Source organism: Solanum verrucosum, unplaced genomic scaffold (assembly GCF_900185275.1).
Source record: "Solanum verrucosum unplaced genomic scaffold, falcon-dt-bn FXZP01000163.1, whole genome shotgun sequence".
NCBI lineage: Eukaryota > Viridiplantae > Streptophyta > Magnoliopsida > Solanales > Solanaceae > Solanum > Solanum verrucosum.
The window spans coordinates 4,037,929-4,044,106 of record NW_026020379.1 but is presented as its reverse complement, the minus strand read 5'-3'; the positions used below and the strand labels follow the sequence as shown (position 1 = coordinate 4,044,106).

The window sequence follows — 6,178 nt, the reverse complement described above, 5'->3', positions numbered from 1 at the left end:
AAATTTTCAAACACAAAATTGTCTCACTTTATACTGATGGAGGGGGTGAATACACAAGTCTTAAACAGTACCTACAATTCCATGGCATTCAACATTTGATCTCCCCACCCTACACGCCCTAACGAGTTACAATCGCTGAACGACGACATCGTCACATTGTCAAAACAGCTCATACTCTTCTCAATGAAGCCTCACTACCATCTGAACTATGGTCCTTTGCCTGTCACCATGCTGTCTATCTCATAAATAGACTACCTACACCTGGCCTGATTAATGATTCTCCTTATAAAAATTATTTGGCGAACCGCCAAAATACTCTTTGCTGAAAATTTTTGGTTGTCAATTTATATATCTGTGTTTGTATTAAAAATTGGGTTTGTTACATTGGTACTTTCATCCAGAGGTCTTCAATGAAGGACCAAAAATTACGAACTCCTTATGATTCGATTAACCCCAGGAAGGATTTGTGGTCAAAGGAGATGTCTGAAATTCGTTCAATATTACAGGGGTTGATTGGAAAAATTGCAACTGCTACGCCCCAAAACAAAGTTTCGATATATGAGAATAGAGATTTATCTCCGACACCACCGATGTGTCATCATAAGTACGCATCCATAAACTTTGGACGGTTCTATGGTGATAACCCAGAGGCATGGATTTTCCAGGCTGAACACTACTTTGAATTCTATGAAATTGCAGAAAAGTATAAGTTATCTCTCGCGTCATTGTATCTCGATGGGGAAGCATTGGAGTGGTATCAATGGCTTTTTCGGAACAAACAATTGTCAGATTGGAAACACTTTACAACGAAGGTAATGATTCGATTTCGTAAACAACATCTCGAATCACAAAGATGTCACTTGCTCAATAATTAGGTAACCTTCGTGATTGACTACCAAAGTCGTTTTGAGGATGTCTCGTCGGTATATGGTGACTTTAATGTACTCACGTCGGATATTGCATATGTTCCTCTGCAATTGAGCGATATAATCAACTTACCTTTGTCGCAATGCTATGACGAACAATCTTAAGGCAACGACAAAACCAATTCGCCCAAGGTGTTTGATGACTTGTCTGAAAGACCCACAGATGCAAATTCCATTAATATATACTGTAAGCTTAGTCAACTTGAAGTTAAGGATCCCCACAAGGTGTGTAAGTTGACAATAGGAGATACAACTGAGGCAATTTTTCCTTATGATCTGGCATATTCTATCTCTCCTACTGCTGCGGCAACTGATTATGAAAATGATGTTAAAAGTGAAGACAGAAATGATGAAGAAGAAATTGTTACCATCAGAAATGGAAAGGTTTACCCTCAACATGGACTCAGACTTGCTCAATGTTGGAAGACGATGTCTTCAATTCCTTCAACTTGCAGTTATCCCAACCTTATAACTAGAGGTATAACCAGTAGACTTGGCCATGATGTGATTCTCTTGATTTTGAATCTTTTTCCACCTGATCAATTTGGCTTAGAGTTTCCATTTGATCCTGGCTCTAGTTTACTTACTATGTATAATTTGGTATTGTGTGTAGCCTCGAGTGACTTGGATCAGGATAAGTTTATTATATCAACCTTGAGAAATTCTTGCAACTGGGTAGATACTGGGCAAAGGAGAAATATTTATGATTTCTTATTGTCTAAATCGAGAAAGAATGTTATGGAGGAGAAAGTGTGGAGAATGCTTCTAAGAATTTGTTGGAAGTTACTCTAAGCAGTCACCAAATATTCCGGTCAATAGAGTTGTTAAACTCTTGTGTGCTATTTTTGGTCTAATTCATAAATCAAGGACTGTTTCGCGACATATTCACTTTAATTCTGGTCAGTTTCTTGATTGTGGTGATAGTGTGTTAAATCATTTCGTGGTCTCTCTTTGGGTACAAACTTTTCAACTTCGGCTGCCACGACCACTTCCAAAGCCACCTTTCTCAATTTCTTTATTGAATTTTCTAGCCCAAATTGAGAAATCTGTTGAAATAGAATCGAAATTTGACTTCGATGGGCTTGTCATAATTGGTGAGGTTGATTCCAAGACAATTGTTCATCTATACGCTGCAAATTTAAGTAGTAAAATGCAGTGAAAGGTACGAAAGTTATGAAATAGATATAAGGTGAAGCTTCAAGTTGTGCACCTTACTGGTTACACAATTTATGGTGCCATAGAGAGGGTAGATTTGGTTATGCTCCATATATTACTTTATGACTTAATTGCAATGGAGAGACATGGGAAAGAAGGAGCTTATAAAATTGTTCGTCGGTATTTGAAGGTGGACAATTTTATCTTTGACGGGTTGGAGTATGTTAAGAAGTATCATTTGCATCATATATCAATTGATAGAAAAGGAATTGATGTTGAAAACAAATGGAGCGAGGACATCGCAGAATTTGTTAGCTATATCAATGAGTATCTGTTAGTTAATAAGTTACTTGTTCCTTGTGTTGCTGCCAGTAACATTTCTAAGATCAAAATCATGATATATGGAAGTTTGAATGACATCATTAGGTGGTTTACTCTTTTGGACACATCTCAAACTATTATACATCTTTGCCATGCTATCTTGTACAAAGTGAGGAAGGTTCAGAAGCTAAGCAAGAGTGATGGAGTTAATTCTGCAATCCTCAAAGCTTCCAACAAAATCATCATAATGGTTTTCACCTGTAGCAGCCAAGGCAATTATAATACTCCAAGCTGCTGAATGAAGTTTCCTCACAAGAACCTTGAGGACAAGGTTCTTTTTGAGGGTGAGAGTATTGTTGTGAACCAAATTGACCCAGTAAGGACTTACGGGCAATTAGAGAGTTTTATTTGGGATATAGGCCCATTTATCTATTGTTAAAAAGGTCTAGTGATTAGAAAGAACGGTTATGGAAATTATGTCGAAGCCTTGGCTTTCAATCATCTCTTATCCACTTTCTCTGTTCTAGTATCTCATCCCCTTCTAGTTACCTTCTTCTATGTTAATCTCTCCTTAGTTAGCATGTTATTACTTTGTTGAGCGTATTATACATTGTAACTTGTATTCAGTGATACCAATATATATCTGTGTTTGTATTGGAAATTGGGTTTGTTACACCTGCCCAACCTGGAAACACTTGACTTATTCAGTAATGATGAGCTCAATGGTTATTTTCCAAAGACCAAATGGAATAGCAGTGCATCTCTCATAGAGTTCTATCTCAGTGACGTGAATTTTTCTGATAATTTTCTGCCAGAGTCTCTTGGCTATCTAACTTCGTCGTATATTTTGTATCTTCAAAATTGCAACCTTAGAGGGCCTATTCCTGAATCTCTTTCGAATCTCACCCGCATAAAGCTTTTGGACCTTTCACATAACTCCCTAAATGGAACAATACCATCAGGGATGTTCTCTCTTCCATCATTAATTGATTTACAATTGAATCATAACCACTTTTCTGGTCATCTTCCAAAGTCAATTCAAAACCTCGTGAACTTAAAAGCTCTTGATCTATTATCCAATAATTTTAGTGGTCAGGTAGATGTCAACCTCTTTTCAGACCTCAAACAACTTTCGTATCTGGGTCTTTCATATAATAATATCTCATTGACGAATGAAAACAAACTTAAATCTACTTTGCCTGAATCTCTTATTATCTTACATTTGGCCGCATGTGAAGTAAAAGAATTGGAGTTTTTAAGATCCGCAAATCATCTTATGTTCTTAGATCTTTCAAATAATAAACTTCAAGGAAGAATCCCAGATTGGGCATGGTCTAACTGGATGTTTTCATTGAGAACTCTTAATATATCCCACAATATGTTGACGAGTGTGGATTCAATTCCTCTTCAGATTGTAGATACTATTGATTTACGGTCCAATTTACTTCAAGGTTCACTACCTATTCCACCAATTTCCACAAAATACTTCTTCATATCCCAAAATAATCTCTCTGAAGAAATTCTTTCATCCATTTGCAATTTGACATCACTGATAATGCTAGATTTGGCTAGAAACAATTTGAGTGGAGAAATTCCACAATATTTGGGAAATATCACTGCCCTCTATGTTTTGGATATGAGCCACAACAATTTTTCTGGGAATATTCCAACAACTTTCAGCAATGGAAGTTATCTGAGCAGCCTCAACTTGCATGGCAATAAACTAGAGGGGAATATTCCCCGATCTTTGGCGAATTGCAAAGAGTTGCAGGTTCTTGATTTAGGCAATAATAACCTCAATGACACATTCCCTGTGTGATTGGGAGCTCTTCCAGGTCTGCTAGTTTTAAGCTTGAGATCAAACAAATTCCATGGATCCATCAGACTATCAAGGATTGAGAACATGTTTCCTGAGCTCCGAATCATAGATCGATCTCTCCTACAATGCCTTCTCGGGAAACTTACCTTTGAGTTTTTTTCCACTTCTGAAAGCCATGAGGACAATTGATCCATCAATGGAAGTACCAAGATATGGTAGAAGTACATATTACAAAGATTCTATTACAATTGCAACCAAGGGATTTGATCGTGAAATTGTGAGAATCCTGTATTTGTACACTGTTATCGATCTTTCAAGTAATAAATTTGGAGGGCGAATTCCAAGTATCATGGGGGATCTCATTGCAGTTCACATATTGAATTTATCTCAGAATGGTTTGCAAGGTCATATACCGCCATCATTCGGAGATTTATCTTCAATTGAATCATTGGACCTATCGGTAAACCAACTTTCGGGAGAGATACCACAACAACTGGTTTCTCTTACGTCTTTTTCATTCTTAAATCTCTCTCATAATCATCTCCAAGGATGCATCCCTCAAGGACCTCAATTTCACACTTTTGAGAGCAATTCATATGAAGGCAATGATGGATTACATGGATTCCCTGTTTCAAAAAGTTGTGGTGATGATCGGGTATTAGATACACATGATACCATATCTGGACTAGATGATGAAGAAAGCGATACTGAATTTCTGAGTGATTTTTGGAAAGCTGGTCTTATAGGATATGGAAGTGGACTATGTATTGGATTATCCATAGTATATTTCATGATTTCAATTGGAAAACCGATATGGCTTGCAAGAATCATTGTAAACCTGGAGCAAAAAATCATGATGAGAAGGAGAAAGAAGCAGCCAAGGCAAAGGAATTACAGAAGAAAAAATAATCACTAGACAAGTTATAAGTTTTGATTTCAGAACTTGAGGTAATTAATCAAACTCTATACCAAGCATTTTTTTTTCATTTCCAATGATTACAAAAGGCACAACCTCAGTTGATGTTTAACTAAGATATTTGGATTACAGCGAGGAGCTGGCGTCGATGGAATTGAAGAAAGGGAAGAACAAGTTAAGGAAACAAATAACAATCAGTTTTTAAGCAACATTAATCGTCCAACTGAATATTTTCATTGAACAATCTTATATGTGGCTTCAATTCATACTATATAGTATAAATTACATTACAAATTTATGCAGTGTATTTAAAAGTGTGCATTTTTCTGTTGATAAATAGTCCAATAATACTCGCTCCAATATGCAAAATATTTAATTTCATCATAATATTTGAGTATGAGATATCTGAAACTTATATAACTATATCAGTTATAATGTACTACTTTCCATCGTCACTACCACAATCCATTTATATTGAACTCACAAATCCATCATTGGATATGGAAAATTGTTTTCTCCACTTTAATTTTCTCCTCTTAGAACCCATAACACTCTGTATAGACTCATTATTTAGTCTCAATAATTTCTGTTTAAATCTTAAATGTATAAGTCATGATACTTGGGAATTTAGAGTAAAGAGTACGTTGTAGTCGCATCAAAATAAAAAATCAAAGTGAAAGGGATATGGTTTGTAAGTAACTTTCATTTGAAATTTCCATGGCAAGACTAGTGCAAGGAAGGACTTGAAAATTTTGTTTCACTATGTGAATATTAATTTTAAAAATTAATTATGGGTTATCGACTTATCGAAATCCAAAATTTTAATGAAAATAGATTTATTAAGGTTCGTACTGTGAATAATGACGTAGTGCACAATACACATAGCCTCTAGATGATTCACGCTCTTTTCTTCTTCTTTTTAGCGTTATAGGGATCACAAAATATGAATTCATGATTTTCTTAGTTTTTTGTGTGTATTAGTGCATAATATTTTTGGAATATGACTAATCGAATTAGATAGGCTGATAAATTTTGCATAAT

General features: G+C 35.7%; 1 pseudogene; it reads left to right on the top strand.

Annotated features, from left to right (window-relative positions):
* Positions 1-2,217: 2,217 nt before the first annotated feature.
* Positions 2,218-5,137, top strand: LOC125839099 (receptor-like protein 9DC3; annotated as a pseudogene).
* Positions 5,138-6,178: the final 1,041 nt, after the last annotated feature.